Source organism: Myxine glutinosa, chromosome 6, assembly GCF_964187855.1.
Source record: "Myxine glutinosa chromosome 6, kmMyxGlut1.1, whole genome shotgun sequence".
NCBI classification, from domain to species: domain Eukaryota; kingdom Metazoa; phylum Chordata; class Myxini; order Myxiniformes; family Myxinidae; genus Myxine; species Myxine glutinosa.
The window spans coordinates 165,115,719-165,136,283 of NC_136266.1; positions in this window are offsets into that span (position 1 = coordinate 165,115,719).

Sequence of the window (20,565 nt, forward strand, 5' to 3'; positions counted from 1 at the left end):
GCCCAGGAACTCCTGGAGCCCCTTGATCGTGCGGGGGCGCGGAAACCCCCTGACCGCCTCCACCTTGGCCGGTAAGGGGGTGGCCCCGTGTCTGGTGACGCAGTGCCCCAAAAAGTCGATTTCGGCGATGCCGAACCGGCACTTGGCGGGGTTGATGATCAGGCCATGCTGGCCCAGGCGTTCGAAGAGCGTGCGGAGATGGCGGAGATGCTCCTCACGGGACGCGCTTGCGACGAGGATGTCGTCCAGGTAGACGTAAACGAAATCCAAGTCGCGCAAGACGCTGTCCATCAGCCGCTGGAACGCCTGAGCCGCATTCTTCAACCCGAAGGGCATCCGCAGAAACTCGAAGAGGCCGAATGGTGTAATGACGGTCATCTTCGGTATGTCCTCCGGCCTGACGGGGACCTGGTGGTAGACACGGATGAGAACCACCTTGGAAAAGAGGGACATTTTCGCCAACCGGGCGGAAAAGTCCTGGATGTGAGGGACCGGGTAGCGGTCGGGGGTGGTAGCATTGTTGAGGCGGCGGTAGTCCCCGCACGGCCGCCATCCCCCGCCGGGCTTCGGCACGATGTGCAGCGGCGATGCCCAAGCACTCTTGGAGTGCCGCACGATGCCCAGCCGCTCCAGCGTAGCGAACTCCGCTTTCGCCACCGCGAGCTTCGTCGGCTCGAGGCGGCGTGCCCGGGCGTAGACCGGTGGCCCGACGGTGGGGATGTGATGCTCCACCCCGTGCTTGACGGCCACCGCCGAGAAGGTGGGCCGCGTGAGGGCCGGGAAACTGGCGAGGAGGCGGGTAAAGTCATCCGCTGCCGGAAGCGTACAAACCAAACTCGCCGGGATGGAACCGTTTAGCAAGCCGCTTGGTGAGCCGCTCGGTGAGCCGCTCAGTGAGCCGCTCAACGAGCTGCTCAGCGAACAAGCGAGCGAGCTAAAGGTTTCGGCCTGGACGAGCCTTCTGTGCTTCCCGTTGTCGTGGAAGTGTGTAGGAACTCAAGACGCCAATGGTCGGAAACAGGTTTTACAAAAGGTCATGACTTTATTAACTAATAATTCACTTGTTTCAATATATTAAAGAACTACAATACTATAACGAATCTAGTAATTCAAGTCGTTGGTTCCTCTTCGTTCGCCGGTGATCTCCTGGTGCTGTTTCTCGTTGGTACTCGTTCGTTCCGTCGGGAAGAGCTTCCGATAACAAGTGCTGCTGACTCCACGTTTGCTCTCGCTTATATGGCCAAACTGGACTTAATCCTCTGTCCGCTAATGCCCCGAGGTCATGCATGTACCAAGTCCTGGCATCAGCTCGCTCCCCTCCTGCTGTGATTTCCATTTACACAGTGGGAGGGTGCTTTAGCCCAGGGCTGTACAGGAGGTGGACAATGGACTCCCAGCTTTAACACACCTGCTCGTACCTTGGTTCGTTACTAGTATTAATTAATAAGTTACCAGTGCCAATTACTAAGTTACACTGAGTTACGCTTCCACAATTCCCTCATCTTTTTGTTTTTGTTTATATTAACCATTAATCTAAACATCAATATAAGTAAACAATCACAAACTACAAGTAAACATCATTACAAGTATAAGTAAATAATCAATCACTTTGGTAATCAAATTCCCTTGGGCATACACCGTCGTCCTGCAAGAATCACAAAACATTTCGTTGGTCATTGACTCCTTCCATATTGTTCAATCTATTGCATTTGCATCCCAAATATCTTTTCAAAACAACACTTCACCATCACCAAGATACAACAATTTCACTTCATTTTCAAGTTTTGTAAAGCATCTGCAACATCTGGCAAAAACGTTTGCCTCCACACAAATGTTGACTCTTTGTTTGAAAGGAAGGGCTGATCACTTGTGTTTGAATCCAGGTATGAAACATTTTCTGTCTTCATAACACCTGCACTACTTCGTGTAGGATTTCGCTGTTGTGGTAACAGTGCGGAGTCATAGACTGACCCTGCTCTCCATGTAGCATTCTTGCCACTTTTGCTGTAAACCATAGTAATTCCTGAACAAGGCCTTCGCCCAGTTGTAGTCGACTTGCCTCTTCCCTCATTATGAGTGGGCAGCAAGTATTGGTGTGACGTTGATTGGCCAGCAAGATGTGGAACAGGGATGCCGGATGCATCCACAATGATGTTGGGACCATGGTGTTCAGGTCATCCATGGTCCATACCATGAGCAACCAGCGGAATTGTGCACAGCTGTTGTGAAAAGGCACAGCCATTTGTTTGCAGCTCCATGCTGGCTCCCCGCAAGTTGGTGAAGTAATAACATATGTTCCCGCATTTCACAGAGGTTGCAGGTAAAATGTCGTTGTCCTGCAACTTCTGATGTGATGAATGTTCCAAGCCTTCGAACAAGAGTAAGTGATCGCCTTTCTTTCATATGTTGCAGTGTGATCCAGGCAGATGGTCACATAAATTTCCTTGGTGAAGGTAAGCATCCATCTCCAAGTTACACGGGAGAATGTCTTCATCATTCTTTGAGAAAGAGGGTGTATGCCACGATTAACTTCATTTTTTAGCCACAAATTTTCTTTCTTTCTTCTTCCCAATTCCGTTAGCAATCCCTCCAAAATGTGATCTCGTCTTATCCTTATGCTCAGTCATATCTGAATCTGCTTTCCGCACACACTGAATCAGATAGGGTACATCTTACCATGAAATCAGCATAATCATGTATATCTTCCGACAGTTTCACATTCAACAATTTGTTGTTTTTCCTTAACACAAAAAGTTATATTCATTTATATGCGTCACACAAATAATATTCAATCAGGTATGTATTTTATTACTAAACTAAGAATAGCATTGTATATGATTACAATCACAAACGGGAATACCTAATTCCCAACAACAATTTTCCCAAACCAACAAATTAAGCATAATGTATAATTACCATAATTCCTCTCCACTTTTTCTTTTCCCTCTTTTTTTTTTTTTTTTTTTCCTAACAGTGTGTCACTCGTGGTGATATGAGTTCATTGATATTGTAATTGACACAACTCATAACATTGTCGTTATGCCATTATCTTAATTCTACTGTTTATGTCGCCATAAAAGTCTTCCTTTTTTGGTTCCACATTTCTTTCCTCATTTGTCACTTCATGTGTTATCATCGTGTTGTTGGTTACCTTATTCAAACACACCGTCACTAAGGCTTTCAAGCAAGCCACCACTAAAACAATTGCCAATATAACTACTAAACCAACAAACAAGTCTGCTACTCCTTGTATATATTCATATCTATGACATAGTTATATGTCGATGACATTTAACATTATATACCAAACTAACAAGCTTCCTAAAAGGTAAATAAAGAAAATCCCTTAATATGTAACATAATCAGATTATTTGTCTTACCCTGATCCCCCTATCTCCCGGGGTTGAACTCAATCCCCTGATCATGGGTGTAGTTGTGATACATTTTTTCACTCATGCTGTATTAATATCAGCAGGTAATTGTATGTCATGTAGGCAAATAAATGTCACTATTCCAAGTAGGAATATCACATGTTGAAAATGTAATGTTTATCAATGCAAGGGGTGTTAAAATGTAATTCAAATGACTGTAAATCATGACTATCATTTTTCTACCACTGAATGTTCTGCTGGGCTGCTAGGTGCAGCCTCATTTTCTGTGGGATCGTCCACCTTAGCCCCATGTGCTTGCTTGCAATGAGAGGCATGAATCCAACTTTCTATTTTGGGTCCATATTTGTTTCTATTCTTATCAATCTCCTAGCTCTCATAAGTCTTAGTAATATCGTACTTAATTTGCCCAGCAGAGAATAATTTATTTACTATCCTTTCTCATCTGTTAACCAGTGACTTTGTTTAAACTCCAGAACTGAAAACCCACAATAGTTCAAACCAGCAAAATTTTCTTTACTCTTTTCCCATATCATCTATGCCTAAAACACATCCATACATACAGCACAATTTATATGCTGATAAAATTCAAGTTTATATATATAAAATCCATGAGCAGAGTATTCTGGGAAGTCAGTGTAAGACCTCTCCCAAATTTGGATGATTTTGTACTTCCTCATTTCCTTTTATGAAGCTCATATCCATAAATAGATGTTATTCTCATATACATTCTATCAAAAATGGAATCCCAAAATTACTCACAATTTTACTATTAATTAATGGCTGCTCATAACCCAGCACATCAAATTTTTATATTCCATTTCCCTTGACAAAAGAGATAATGCTCATAATCAAATTATATTTCTATTTTATTTTACGGATTCTCTGGATATTCAATCCCATCCACATATCCCAATCCCATCCACATATAACTATCCATTTCCAGACAGGCACACTGTCGGTGTCAACAATCTTGTAAGATTGATACACAAAAACACACACACACATGCATTATGCATATTTGTTTGCGTTGGAACCATTATTTACAGATCAGATGGGTGTCAATTTTATTTCAATTTCATAAAATTTGTCAATCAAATTCAAAATGCTTATAGACAAATAAACCAAAAGTCCATTCTTAGAAAACCCTTATGATGTCACATTGAAATTACCCTTTCTGCCTTCACAATAATCTATCCAAATTTTGACTACACACCCATTTGCATGTCAGTCGACCATTGACCTATCAATCGTGCGGAACAATAGTCCGAAATTCCCACCTGATCATCATGTGACTCTTGTTACTTGGTTTGCCAAAAATTGCAACGCAATTGTTCCAAACTTTGTAAATTTAAAATTGCTGTGCCCAAAATAGAAGATCCAATTTTGGCATTTGATCAATTAATTATTAATTTGTTAACAAGCAAAAAGAAAAAATGAATCATTCTTGCTCTGAAAACTTTTCAGACGCAAGAATCATCGACAGTTATTCATGTTTGTCCAGTAATCGAATCTGTTGAGGCCAATCATCATTTGGGATTTGCAGCAATGAAGGCCTAATCATTGTCTGAGGTATCGGTCAGCACTGGTACCCTTGATCTTGGTTTACCCTATTAACTTGTCTTCCTTTTGGTATACGGACATCCTCTTTTCCAATGTCCCATCCGTCCACATTTGAAACACCGGTTTCTGTCGTTGTCTGATCTGTGCACCTGTGCACTTGTATTGCTGGGCTGCATCTCTACATCCCTGAGTTGCCACTGCAATCTCTCGTTATCTCCTGAAACACGAAAAAATTCTCTGTACCGTCCTTTTTGGGGAGACACCTGGAAATCTGATGGGACAACTGTCACTTTCATTCCTAATTTCGAGGGCAGTTGTGCATTTGTCTCCTCCACTGTATCCTGTATCCTTTTTATTTTAAATTCTAGATCCGTTATCCGTTCTTGCTGTTCCCGTTGTCTGGATTCACCATCCCAAAGATGGAATGCAAGCCAGTCTACCGTTAGATTCTGTCTCTTCCTGGCTTTCAATCTTTGTTCCAATCTTTCCAATCGACTTCGCTCAAATGTACCATCTCTTGGAAACTCCTCAGCATGTCCCTTTGTCCACAAATACCAATTCTCGACCTGCCTTATAGCTTCGGCACCATAACGGTCATACATATGATGTGTACAAGTACCTTTTTGTGGAATCTCTGGTTGCCCTTGTGTATTCTTGCAGGCTCCATTTCCCATTCTGCCTTTTATCAAAGTAGCGTTGGATGTGTTGTAGTTTGTTCCTCTAAAGCTTCACTCGTACCTCCAGGAAGGATCTCTCCACCTGTTCAAACGGTGATTTCCAGAGAATCTCTCTCACCTGTGGCTTTTGCACAATCCAATCTCACAGATCAGTATTTGCATATGAGCCAGAGGGTCAGTATGAAATGGGTGAATCCTCAGGTGTCCGCTCTGTTGAAGGGGAAATCACACAATGGTAACCGCACATATATATCTATATATAAACTCACCACCTTGCTCAATTTTCCAAGGTTGTCTTCACATTGATAATATCTCACAAAGATATCAAAGCTTCTTTCTTGAGACCGCATTTTCATCAATCAAACGATCAATTTATTCAATTCAATTTATCCAGTTAAATTTATTCAATTAAATTCAATCAATTAGATTCAATCAATCAACAATTCAATCAATTATTCAATTTCAAATTAATTCATCAATATTCATCAATAAATCAAATTTATCATTTTGGATGACTCCTTGCATGAGCCCTTTCCCCAATGATGTCAGGACAGGTCCATCCATTGACTGAGATCGAATCTCATCGGTCGTCACCTCTGGTTCGTATCTCATGTCAATTGATGAATCACCGTCCTGTCCTAGGGTCATATCTGACATATTTCCCCATTTTGCCTGGTCTCCACAAATTTTCTTTGCAACCACTAAAGGCAACTCATCCTTCATTCGTGAGACCGCCAAAATGGATGGCAGATATTAAAGTTCTTTGGGAAAAATATCTCATCATTTTTCTTTTACTAGTACCCAAATCTCTTGGCAATATAAATTTCGTAAAAGTCCTGAAATAAGACTGTAAAATTCCTTCAATCATGCTAAATTTTGAAACTCCATCGCTTGTAACACCCAATTTATCCCATAGGGCTTGAAAGTTCTTTCCCAAGTTCATGCAATCATTCTGCATTTGAACCCTATGATATCATTCATAATAATCATCATGATTTTATAGTCATGGTCCTATCATAATCATCTATTTAAAACGAACATTTCCTTTATCACCACAGCTATGTGGTATAATCACCAATAGAATAAAACTGTACATAGCAACAGGCTACCTCATGGCCACTTAGTATACCTGTTGACAATAAGTCATAACAATATCGAATAATCATTGAACAATTAAAATCGCTTCTACTGCTCCAGCCGCAGCATTCGTCATTTTGTCTGCTCATCCTCGTGACCAAAACGAAATAAAGGGAGCTCAACCATTACACAGCGCTTTTAATGGCGCATGCCATAGGAACTCAACGCAATTTCGACTCGGCCAGAAAAACGAGCAAATTTTTGCAGGATGTTAACTGGAATTAGCCGTGAAAATATATACAAAATACAAAAAATACACACCCACAAAATAAACAACAAAACCCAAACAAACCCAAGGTCGACCATCTTACACCGTAAATTACATCATTTCAGCATCGTATTGATTGCTGAAATATTCCAGGGTTTATACACACCTTTAAAAGAGGTATGCGTGGTGTTGCCCCCTCCCACGTTTATTCCAGGGTTTATACACACCTTAAAAGAGGTATGCGTGGTGTTGCCCCCTCCCACGTTAATTACTCATTAAATTACTCATTAAATTACTCATTAATTACTCATTAATTACATTTTACTCATAATTTTACTTTAATACTTTTTTTACTTTTTTGGTTCTTTGTGATCCACTACCCAGCACCCTAGACCAACTCAAATGGATCTCTGTGTCGCGAGCACATCACCGGAGCCAAAAGGTCTCATCTATATCTTCCTTCTGAGGGCTCTCCTGCACCAATAGTGCGTGGAGAAGCCCAAACACCACTTTCTCCATATACATACAAAATAACTATACACAGGTTCGTATATCATAATGGACAATCCACAAGAAGCCATGCTTACCTTGGCGATGTCCACTTGATCCACGTACGGTAGCCACCAAGTTGTCGTGGAAGTGTGTAGGAACTCAAGACGCCAATGGTCGGAAACAGGTTTTACAAAAGGTCATGACTTTATTAACTAATAATTCACTTGTTTCAATATATTAAAGAACTACAATACTATAACGAATCTAGTAATTCAAGTCGTTGGTTCCTCTTCGTTCGCCGGTGATCTCCTGGTGCTGTTTCTCGTTGGTACTCGTTCGTTCCGTCGGGAAGAGCTTCCGATAACAAGTGCTGCTGACTCCACGTTTGCTCTCGCTTATATGGCCAAACTGGACTTAATCCTCTGTCCGCTAATGCCCCGAGGTCATGCATGTACCAAGTCCTGGCATCAGCTCGCTCCCCTCCTGCTGTGATTTCCATTTACACAGTGGGAGGGTGCTTTAGCCCAGGGCTGTACAGGAGGTGGACAATGGACTCCCAGCTTTAACACACCTGCTCGTACCTTGGTTCGTTACTAGTATTAATTAATAAGTTACCAGTGCCAATTACTAAGTTACACTGAGTTACGCTTCCACACCGTCCACCAACAACCCATTTGCACATAGGAAGTCCACACCGAGCAATGCCATGGGCACGCTGGCGGTTACGAACGACCATTGAAAGCGCTGCCTTCCGAACCGCATGGAGAGGCAGCGCTTCCCGAATGTGCGTATGGGTGTACCGTTGGCTGCAAGCAACGCGGGGCCCCAATGCGAGGCGTACCTGTGCCGGTAGCTGGCATAGAAAAAGCGCCCAGAATAAAAAAATCCGGGGCTTTGTCACACAGCAACGACAGCATGTAGTCCATCCGTACTGATGGTCGTGTGTCGCCGAGTTCGGGAAGGTCCAGGAGGCGGACCGCCCGTTCGAGCTCCGTGAGGCCGAACGTGGCGATGAGGAGACGTTTGAGCGTCGTGTACTTGTGCTCCGCCGGTGGGTGCCGCAGGATGGACACGACTCGGGCGGCCGTGCCTGGCCCGAGGGCGGCAATCACGTGATAGTAACGCGTCTCGTCCGCCGTTATTCCTCGAAGCTGGAACTGTGCTTCGGCCTGCACGAACCATACCTCGGCCTGTGCTTCCCAAAACTCAGGGAGCTTTACCGCGACCGCGTTGCTGGCCATGGCGCGTTCTGTGGTCAGCGACGGCTGAAGCAAAAGGGGTCACCAGTGTAGCGTGGTGCTACGCATGCAACTTGTTTGCCAAAGAAGGTAAGCCACAACGAGTAGGGTCAAAAGAGTCTTTATTGTAAAGCTCAAACTGTAGCACTGACTTGCTCAGGGCTGCGAGCCCCGTGTATATCCCGAGGCCACACCTACCCCTCGGGCGTGGCCGACACCCTCTTGGTGCGCGGAATGATGTCACCGCGCCAGCGAGCCATCGTGTCCGCCACAGTATCTTATCAGGAAGTTGAATTCATTTGGTGTTAGCTCTCGTGTGATGCGGATGTTAACAAATTCCTTACTGATCAGTGTTTTATCATTTAATTTGATTTCCTGGTGCAGTTATCTTAATGTGCGGAATAAGTCACGATTGAGAAAGGTCATTACACTGGCATTTAAAGCTGTAGGTGGGCCTTCAACCAGTCTGGAGTCTCTGTACTTGCGAGCATTGAAAAGGAAGGCGGTGCAGGTGTGTACCGATGAAAGTCATTTCTTGACCGGACTTTTTGAAAAACTGCCATCAGGGAGACGCTTTCGTGCAAGGAGGATGAAGAAGAACATGTTCAAAAAGTCATTTGTACCATGTGCAATTCAAATGCTAAATTCAAATTCCTCGACATTTTGCTCTTTAGTCCATCTTCCATACTTTATATTTATTTTATATTTTATATCTTTTTTGATATTGTTTTCTTATTCCCTTTGTGTTTTATGTTTTAATGATGGTCAACTTACGGTGTCACCAAACAATAATTTCCCTGAAAATGGGACAATAAAGATTTATTTATAATTATTTATTATTATTATTATTAATTACTAAAAAAAAATTCTTTTTTTTTAAAGTTACAGATTCTGATGAAATGGTGGTGGTTTATGTGTTCTATGACCGAATTGATTAATAATTTAATTTTTTAATGATTATTATATATTTATTTATTTTCATTATTAATCATTTATTTATTTTCTTTCTTATTTGGCCAATATCTCAGGCACTTTTTGAGATGGGAAGCTAATATTTGGACATGAGTGACCAAGTGATGTGGCGATCAAGGATATTTTTGATTTATTGATTCATCAATTAATCAATTGATCGATTAATTATTTAATTATTCGATTAATTACTAAAAAATAAAAATAATAATTCAGTTACAGATTCTGAAGAAATGGTGGTGGTTTATGTGTTCTGTGACCGAATTGATTAATAATTTAATTTTTTAATGATTATTATTTATTTATTTTCATTATTAATCATTTATTTATTTTCTTTCTCATTTCGCCAATATCTCAGGCACCTTTTGATCTGGGAAGCTAATATTTGGACATGACAGTGACCAAGTGATGTGGCTATCAAGGATATTTTTGATTAATCATTTCATTGATTAATATTTATTGATTAATTGATTAATTATTTATTGATTAATCAATTAATTATTTAATTTTTTATTGATGACTTATTTAATTAAATTTCTAAAAGATACATCTTCGGATGAAGCACTCGTGGTTTAGTTATGCTATTGTACACCGCACCTTTCCTATGCCATCCCCAGGCATTGCAAAACGTCATTGCCGGGCACCGAAGGGGGCTCGGCAGTGACGCACGCTGAAAGGGAGTACTCAGTTTTCACTCTGGTTATTTGTTTTCTTGTTTGTTTTCTTTCTTGTTTGTTTGTCCGGGCGACCAAGTGATGTGGCTATCAAGGATATTTTTGATTTATTGATTAACCATTTAATAGATTAATTATTATTTATTGATTAATTGATTAATTATTTATTGATTAATCAATTAATTATTTAATTTTTTATTAATGACTTATTTAATTATCCCCAATCCAAAACCTTGATCTTTTCTACCCCCGCTAATTTCACCCCAAATACACTTTTTTGAGGTGACTTTTGACTTCTTTCCTGGAAGTCCTTGGTGTCCTTGCGTTTTATACCTATCCTGCCTCCCCCCAGGGCCTCTCCATCCAAAAACATCTCCCGATGTCCCTGCTCTCAAATGTTGTGTTTGTGTGCTTCCTCCCCTTCTCTCCCCATCTTGTCGACCGCTCCCCTTTTTATATACTTTGTTTGCTTGTTTGTTTGATTTGTTTGTTTGATAAATATTAGCTCTTTCACGAGCCTCGACTCTGCATACAAAAAATAATAATAATAATAATAATAATTCAAAAAGATACATCTTCGGATGAAGCACTAGTGGTTTAGTTATGCTATAAGCCAATTGATTAAGAAAATATTTTGTGATAATCTTTTATTGATTTTAATTGTACAATTAATCAATCAATTAGTGTACACCTCTCCCTCACAATGCATCCTCTATGATCTGCACTGAGGTATTGCCGGGCGCTGGAGGCGCCCCGGCAAAGCCGCGCTGTCGGATATTTAATTATTTGGCATGGGGGCTGTGTACTTTGAATGTATCTGTACTTGTATTTATTACATTTATGAATGTAATTTTATATGATTAATATTATTATTTTTATATGCATTTGTAAGTTTTATGAAATTCTTTTATTATTGTAAACTTGACAAATTTCAGTCTTCGAACTGCCTTGTCCAGTGTTTAAATATTTCAATAAACCGAAATGAATGAATGAATGGACTAATGAACTTTTTAAAATCGTTGATGTAATGAATACCGTCCTTTAGACCTATAAATTATATGATTTGATTGGGGAAGAAATCTTGGGTTCATTTTATTGACAAGAATTACAAAAGACACAAATAAGCAGATAATGCCCTTGAAAGCAATGGGTTGGCGCTTCACAATCCTCTACTATACACCGCTATGGACACTCGAGGGCCAAGTTCAGGGCGTATAGTAGGGGGCATCTGCCTCGTTATTAAAAATAATAAATAAACAATATATGTCATGGGGGACGTTCGCAGATCTGTGAACCCCAAACACAGAATCCTCAACTGAATAACCAGTCAAGGCTTAACTTCGAATCTATTTGACCTTGTCGGACACCCAACCGGTCCCCGAAGTTTCGTCCAAATCCGTCCACAACTTTTTGAGATATCCTGCTATGTATCGTTTTGGCCCTATCTCCCAATGGTGAAGAATCACTTTAAAATTCTAGTTGCCGAATCCAGATATTCACCAAAATCTAATCATTTCGTCCTTGACACAAACGTGACATCTCTGCCTGCGACCGTTCACTTGAACTAGACTCTTAAATTCTGATGTGAAAAGCGAAATGTACAACATTTAACAACTAAACGCAGACGTCGTAGGAAACACCGTTTAGATTTCCCGCCCGTTGTGTGTTTTCTCTTGAACGTCTCCCGCCGCTGGTCGTGTCTTTTGACCAAGCAGGAGTTAAATTAATTGAAATGATTTAATCTGAAAGCTCCGGTGAGTAATCCTCAAACGATCTCTTGTTATTATCTTCCACTGATTTTAAAATAACATTTACCTCAGCTGAGGAAGAAGCCAGGACGAGCATTTCATGCGATCCGCAGGTGCTTGGAGTGCTGACCACGCCCAAAAGGTGAATTATTGTGTTGTAGAGAAGTAAAGTGTCCTGGTTTTAACAATGTTTTCTTTATAATTCAGCCATTCTGCACTCTGTCTGCGGAAATATTCACATTTCTTCTTTGACCAAGTTGCACCTTCACCCCTGATCGTTTCCCTGCCACTTCCGCCTCTTCCGTTGCCGAGCAACGGTGTTTTGAGACAGATCTTCGAAGGAATGAGGATGAGGGAGAAGTGCGAAGGATGAAAGAAGGAGGTGAGCAGCAGGGGTGTGTTCCATCAGCAAGCCGCTTGTAATGTCGATAATAACAGGTGTCGAACACTCCGCTCTGATACCTTGGAGTGCTCACTTGAGCGCTTTGAATCAAGCGAGCCGCTTGGCGAGCGGTAAGCGAGCTGCTTGCTCACGGAACACACTGGGAATTGAGGCCCACATGGTCCGCCGGCTGGTCGTGCACCCCCACCCCCAATACCATACCTGGTTGGCATCTTTTTATTCCTTTGGATGTCCTGCGTGAGTAATACGATGTTAACATAAAATATCTTGGGTTGGAAATTTGTACTTCAGGTACCTTGTTGATCGGTGCCCATAGTCACGTGAAGTGAACTTCATACTCTGAAATTTCGGGAATATGGTTGCTCAGCAACCTCCTGCTCAATTTGAATAAACCTTTCGTTGATTGTTGCATATCATTTGAAAGGTTAAATCAATTGTCTGTTCAATACAACAACAACAACAACAACATGCATTTTAAAGGCCATTTTCCCTGCTAGAGCGGGGTTAGCCTTGCGGTCCCCATGACAATCTTCTCCATTTTGCCCTATTTTCTGCATCTCTCCTTGTTAACCCCCTTGCCCGCATTTCTTCTTCGACCATCTTTAGCCAAGTCTTTCTCGGTCTTCCCCGTCTTCTACTTCCTTCTACATTCATTTCCATCACTCTTCTCAACCAGTCACTTCAATCCTTCCTCAACACATGACCAAACCATCTCAACCTGTTCCTCTTCACAGCATCAATCACAGGCTCCATTCCCATCACCTTTCGCAATTCATCATTTGTCTTCCTCTCTCTCAACGATACTCCACACATCCACCGAACCATTCGCATTTCCACCCTTTCCAGCCTTCGTTGCTGCTCAACGTTCATTACCCATGTCTCGCTCCCATAAATCATAACACTTCTCACACATGCAGCATACACCTTTCCCTTCAGCTTCAACGACACTCCCCTCATCATCAGCACGCCACTCAATTCCCGAAACTTCTTCCATGCACATCTCACTCGAGCTACCGTTGCCGAGTCTGATCCACCTTCTCCATTCAGCATGTCACCGAGGTAGCAAAATGTTTTCACACCTTCCAGCTTCACGCCGTCTCCAAGATCCAACTCAACATTTCCTCCATCTGCATTGAAGGTGTTCAATGATGTAGCAAATATTCATTTCTGATGAATATTAATCCGAACAGTCATGAAATCACAATAATAAACGAGATCATCACAAGGAAGAGCACACATACCTCCACCTGACTGTTTATTTATTGTTATTATTTTTGTATACAAGATCGAGGCTCGTGTGAGAGCTAACATTGATCACAAAAAGACAAACTGACACATAAAACGTATGATAAAGGGAGCAAGAGACAACATAGAGAGCAGGGATATCAGGAGATCTGTCGGAGGGTGAGGGCTTGAGGGGAGGAGGCATGGGAAGGGGTGGGGGAGGGGGGTGGGAGAGGATTAAAAAACCCATGGACACTGCTGGGTCTTCCAGGAAAGAAGTCGGTATTTCAAAAAAGTGGGTCTGGGGTGAATTAACGGGGGTAGAAAATATCAAGGTTTTGGATGGGGGAAGATAAGAGATGGTGGTGAACAGCTGTTTTAAAGACCTGGAGGGATGAGTGGGATTGAAGAGAGTGAGGGGGTTTATTCCAGAAGTGGGAGGAAAGAGGAATGAAGGAGTGAAGGAGAGCAGAGAGTCTTGATTATGGCAGTTTCACGAGAAGAGGGTTGTTGGCAGATCTTGTGCGACATGTCGGAATATTTTGGGGACAGAGCACAGACAGAGCTGGGGGAGCTAGGCCGGATAGGAGTTGGTAGAACACAGAAAGACCACCTACCTGCATGCGGTGGGTGAGTGAAAGGCCCTTAGAGTTAGCTTCATCATGGGAGATTCCAATAATTCTGAAAGCTTTGGTTTCAACAGTGTAAAGACGAGCTGGGTGTGAGGCAGGAGCACCAGCCCAGGAGGGAGAACAGTATTCCATTGAGCTGCGGATGAAAGCCTTGTATGTGGTGAGGAGCTCAGGTGTGCCAAGGAAGGACTTCGCACGACGGAGGATGCCTAGTCGGCGACTGGCTTTGGAGGCCAGCTTGGAAATGTGGTTTTTTCAGGAAAGATCAGGGCAGATAGTGAGACCCAAACGCTTGAGTGACAGAACTTCTTGGAGAGGATTGTTCAGAAAGTAGATGGGAGGGTTGTCCAGTCGGTTTTTTCGGAGAGATGTAGTGAGAGTGTGAGATTTGTCAGGTTTGCAAGACATGTTCCACTTGTTTGAACAGTCTGATTTTGTCAAGGTCTGCAGAGAGTGAGGAGGCTGCAGACTGCCGATCTGAGGGATGAGGAATGGAGCGGCAGAGAGTGGAGTCATCAGCAAAGAGATAGAGAGGATTTTCCAGACAGTCGGAGAGATCATTGATGAAGACCAGAAAAAGCACAGGGCCCAGAATACTGCCTTGGGGAACTCCAGCCTGAACAGGAAGGGGAGATGAGAGAAACCCTTTCAGGGCCACACGTTGACTACGACCAGAAAGGAAGTCCTCAAGCCATTTTTGGAGATTTCCATGGATTCCATTGGAGGAGAGGTGGTGAGCAGAGCGGGGTGCCAGACCGTATGGAAGGCACGAGATATGTCAAAGGAGACAGGTCTAATTTCCTGTTTGACATTGAGGACCTCCATCCATTGTTCAGACAGAAGAAGCAGCACGTCCAGAGTGGAGTGACCTGGTCTGAAACCAAGTTGATGATCCGAGATCAAGCCATTGGAGAAGAGGACGGATTTGATGTCAGAAGCGATAATTAATTCCATGACCTTACTGATTATTGGGAGCAGGCTGATTGGTCTGTAGTTGCAAGGATCTGTGTTTGCACCTTTTTTGTGTGAAGAGGTAATGTTGGCTGATTTCCAAGCTGATGGCAGATGACCTTGAGCAAAAGAGAGGGTGAAGAGAACAGACAGAGTCTGTGAAAGAGCGGAAGAGCAGGATTTTAGGACCCTTGGGCTGATGCCGTCTGGTCCAGTTGCAGAATCATCGTCGAGGATTGACAGAAACTTATCCACCTTGTCAGGAGAGAAGGACACAGAGTCCAGGAGCATCTGGGTTTGACTGGGAAAGGTAGGTACAGAGAGAGATGCGTTCGGGACACAATATTTTGAGGCAAACACAGAGTTGAGGCATTCAGCTTTTTCACGTGCGGATTCAGCTGTGTATCCGTTTGAGGTAAGGGAGGGGATGGAAGGGGAACAAACACCAGAAACAGATTTGTCCAGACGCCACCAGCATTTGGAAGAGGGAGACAGGTTTGAGAGTGGAGAGATATTGTTTCCTTGCTCTCCTGTGGGTGGACACACACTTGTTCCGGGATTTGTGAAAGGAAATAACATTTCCTTCCGTTGGATTTGTCTTACAGGAGGCGAAGTCAAGTTGTTTAAGGGCAACTGCCTCACCACAAGATTCCGTGTACCATGGACGGGAGGAAGGGAATGACAACTGAAGACGTGATGGGATAAATCTTTGCATGAGAGAGAGCAATTTACATTGGAAGAATTCCCAGGATCAGTTGATGTCAGAGGCAGTAGAGATAGGAGACCAATCCAGATGATTGATGGTTGCTTTAAGACTGTGCCAGTCGGCCCGAGTTAAATGCCAGACTCGGCGACGCTGAGGAGGCTCTCTGGGAATGGCCGGAGAGATGTCCACTTTAACAAGCATATGGTCAGATGAACCGATTGGAGCAGAAGAAGAGCAGCAGACATTTGCAGGGAAGTTTGTCATAACCAAGTACATATGAGAAGATTCTCCGTTGACTGAGATCCAGGTCGGGAAATTGACAGATTGTGTCAGTCCTAACGAGATGCAGAAGTCCTTTGCTGAGGAGCCGTGGCTGGTGAGAGAGATACCCACACCCAGCCAGCTGACATGATGACAATTAAATCACCACATATGAGGAAAAGAGAGTTGGGATGAGTGGATAGAAGTTGGTCCATGTTATCAGACAGCGAGATGTAGATGGAGTCATCACTGTTTGGTGGATGTGTTACGGATTCGCCACTTCCGTTGTTGTGGTTCTCATCCACTGTAAACATTTTTGGTTGCATGTACTATTATTGTTATCGTTTCAGTGAATTGGAAATAACTGTTTTCAAAAGGTAAAAAATAATAATCTTTTAAAAAGAAACAGGAAACCGGATCGGGACCCGGATGAAGAAGAAGAGGAAGAAGAGGAGGAGGAAGAGGAGAAAAGGGAGGCGGAGTGAGTGAGGTCGGAGAAGGAGCCGAGCTGCGTTGAGGTTTTGAGCAAACGCTGGCGAACGGGGGTCACAAGTGAACTTTGGGTTTCCTGGGAAAGGGATTCCTGTGACAGAGTTGTTATCGCTGTGACAGTTAAACCTGCGTGACGTGTTTTGCAGTTGATTCCGAAGAGAATCATTGGAGTGCCGTTACGTCTCGAGAACGGACCGTTGGACATTTTGCCTCGCGCCGGATTTCGCATCGCTCCAGGTTTTTCACCTCGCTTCAACCATTCACCGCATCCAGACGTAACCTGGTGTGTGCGTGTAACGTGGATTTTGAGTGGGAATTTGCGGTTCGCCGATTGGGAGCCTTTGAACGTCCATACCCGAAGGTGTGATTTCCCAGCCGCCTCTTGAGGACACTTTTGCCTATCTTTGGCAGTGTGACTGTCAACCGAGCGGGATTCTGGTCTCGATAGAACATCGTTCTGACGATCACTGGAGCGTAGATCGACTTTGGTTTGAAGCTGGGACAGAGACATTGGGAATGTTATTTTCACTCACTTGGAGCACTGTGAGTTATATTGTGCAAAACTGATGGTACCATCATTGGAATGATATATTGGTTGTACAATTGATTAATATTGTTATTGTACTGTTATTCTTGTGTGACCTTAATACAATACTTGTTTGTTGGTAACAATTGGTGTGGTTTCACCATTGATCTTTGACACACAGAAGAACACATCTTTCTGCCGTGACTCCTCTCGGGGCTCAGAGGTACACCATGACCGGTGTTTGGGGACAAGCACGTAACAGAAATTGAGTGCTCATCCGGGATAGAATTCCCCAACATTCCCAAAATTCCCAAATTAGGAATTTTCTAACATTCCCAAATTTTTCGAAAAAATTTGAAAATTTTTGTGTGAAGGTTAACAGGTGCTAACTGAGAGTCACCATGGTGTTTGACGCAGAAAAGTTTGCGGCGTCCCCTAATGAGGCACAGTTCCAGGCATTAAAAAGATCTGAACTCATGCTATTGGCCAAATATTTTAACTTGGAGGTCCGAGTTAGTATGAAGAAAGCAGAGATGCAGACATTGGTGGTGGAGTCTCTAGTGGGACAAGGAACATGGGAAGAGCCTGAACTCTCCAGCCTGAACAGGAAGAGGAGATGAGAGAAACCCATTCAGGGCCACACGTTGACTACGACTAGAGAGGAAGTCCGCCAGCCATGCGTGGAGAATTCCATGGATACCAAAGGAGGAGAGTTTGGTGAAATCGAAATTGGAAATTGGAATGGAAAGCCGAGGAAAGAAGAGCAAAGGAACGAGCAGAACAGGAACGAGAACTCGAGGAAAGAAGAGCAGAGGAAAGGAGAGCCGAAAGGGAGTTAAAGGAACGTGACATGGAGTATCAGAAGGAACTTAAACTCAAGGAGCTGGAATTACTGGGAGAACCGAGAGAAGTAGTATCCATGCCGGCTAGTTCGACAACTTGTGAGAACTCTTGGTATGTTGGTAGGCATGTGAGGCTGGTTACACCCTTCAATGAAAAGGAGGTGGCCAAGTCATTTTTACATTTTGAGAATGTGGCTCAAATGCTAAAATGGCCTGTGGGGTCCTGGACTATGTTAGTGCAAAGTGTTCTGGTGGGTAAAGTTCAAGATATCTATTCGGCTTTACCGATTGACCAATGTGCAGATTATGAGATAGTGAAGAAAGCCATTCTCAAAGCCTATGAATTGGTCCCTGAAGCTTACCGGCAAAAATTCAGGAATGCCAGGAAGAGGGAAAGTGAGACCCATGTGGAGTTTGCCAGAATGAAGAAACCATGTTTGATAGGTGGTGTGACTCGAAGGAGATTGAGAAAGACTTCAACCTGTTACGACAATTGATCTTGGTGGAGGAATTCAAACAGTGTGTCCACGTGGACATTAAAGTACATCTGGATGAGAAGAAAGTACCAGAGTTGTATGAGGCAGCAACCGTGGCATATGACTATGCCTTGACACACAGGATGGGGTTCCACAAACCTAACTTCCCGCCTAGAGTTTTACAGGGGAGATATAGTAGATCAGGTGCGGAGAACAGATTTTCATGGAGGCAGCCGAGAGAGGACTATGGGGACAAATCTGATACCACGACTTTTAGGGGTCAGAAGACTACAGTTCCAAGACAGACTTATCTTCCGGGGGGCCCGAGGCAGACCACGAGTTTTTCCTCCGGGCCGACTTGCGCTTTTTGCAAGAAACCTGGGCATTTGATGTCCCAATGTTATGCCCTGAAAAGGAAAAATCAGGAGCGGAATCAAACTAGTGCAACTCCGAATGCATTGGCCAATGCTAGAAATCGTCCTTGGAGGACAGTGCCTTGTGAAGGTTCCCATACCAAAGTTACGGCATCACAGAACGACCTTGTTCAAGAGGGTTACAAACCTTTTATTTCAGGGGGGGTTTGTGTCACTGGATGGAGACTTAACGAACCAGAGACCTGTTAGGGTATTGAGGGACACAGGAGCACATCAATCTTTGATGCTTGAAGGCATTTTGCCATTGTCAGAGAAGACGGCAACTGGTGTTAGTGTTCTTTTACAGGGCGTTGGTGGCTATGTTAAAGCTCCTCTTCATGTCATCCATTTGAAGTCTGATTTGGTGTCGGGACCGGTCACTGTGGGGTTACAAGCCACTCTTCCTGTAGAGGGAATCTCTTTTATTATCGGGAATGATTTCGCCGGTGGTCGAGTTTCTGGCAATCCGATGTTGGTTGAAAAGCCCAGTATGGAAAATAACACCGCACAGTTAGAGCAGGAGATTCCGCGTATCTTTCCATCCTGTGCAGTGACTCGTGCTATGGGTAGAAAGCGCTCTGGAGAGAAGGAAAAGGAAGGCGATGTGGATTTGTGTTCCTTAGAGGTATAGGAGGAAAATTCTGAAAGAGGTAATAGGAAAGGGAGTGATATCAAGGAACCGAAGGAAAAGGTGGCATCTGGAACAAAAGAGGAAATGGAGTGTGCGTCGGAGACATCTGGGAACGAGGTTGAACAAACAGTGCTGATCCGAAAGAGACTTGTTGAAGAACAACACGGAGATTCGGAGATCCGGAGTTTAATTGTTAAAGCCGTTACAGAGGAAGAGGCTATGAAGTTACCTGTTGGTTACTTCATGAAAGGGGAAATACTCATGAGAAAATGGAGACCACCAGAGGTGCCAGCAAACGATGATTGGAAAGTTCATTCCGAAATTGTGGTGCCACCGCCGTACCGGAAGGAGATATTGAGTTTGGCGCATGAGACACCTTTGGCCGGGCACCTTGGAGTGAACAAGACCTGTGACAGAATATTGGTACATTTTTTCTGGCCAGGATTGCGATGTGATGTTGCGGAGTTCTGTAAATCTTGCCACTCTTGTCAGCTGGTGGGAAAACCTAATCAGAAAGTCACATCCGCACCTTTAAAACCAATTCCAGCTTTTGAAGAGCCATTCAGCCGAGTCATTATTGACTGTGTCGGCCCTTTACCTAAAACTAAGGCTGGACATCAGTATTTGCTGACCATCATGTGCACTTCCACAAGGTTCCCAGAGGCAGTGCCTCTTAGAAAAATTACTGCGGCAGTTATTGCGAAGGCCTTGATTAAATCTTTCACTTTCGTTGGCCTACCTAAGGTCATCCAGTCTGATCAGGGTTCCAATTTCATGTCAACGCTTTTTCAGCAAGTGGTACACCTGTTGGGAGTGGAGCAAGTAAGATCAAGGACTTACCATCCCGAGAGCCAAGGGGCCTTGGAAAGGTTTCATCAGACATTGAAGAATATGATCAGAACGTATTGTTTTG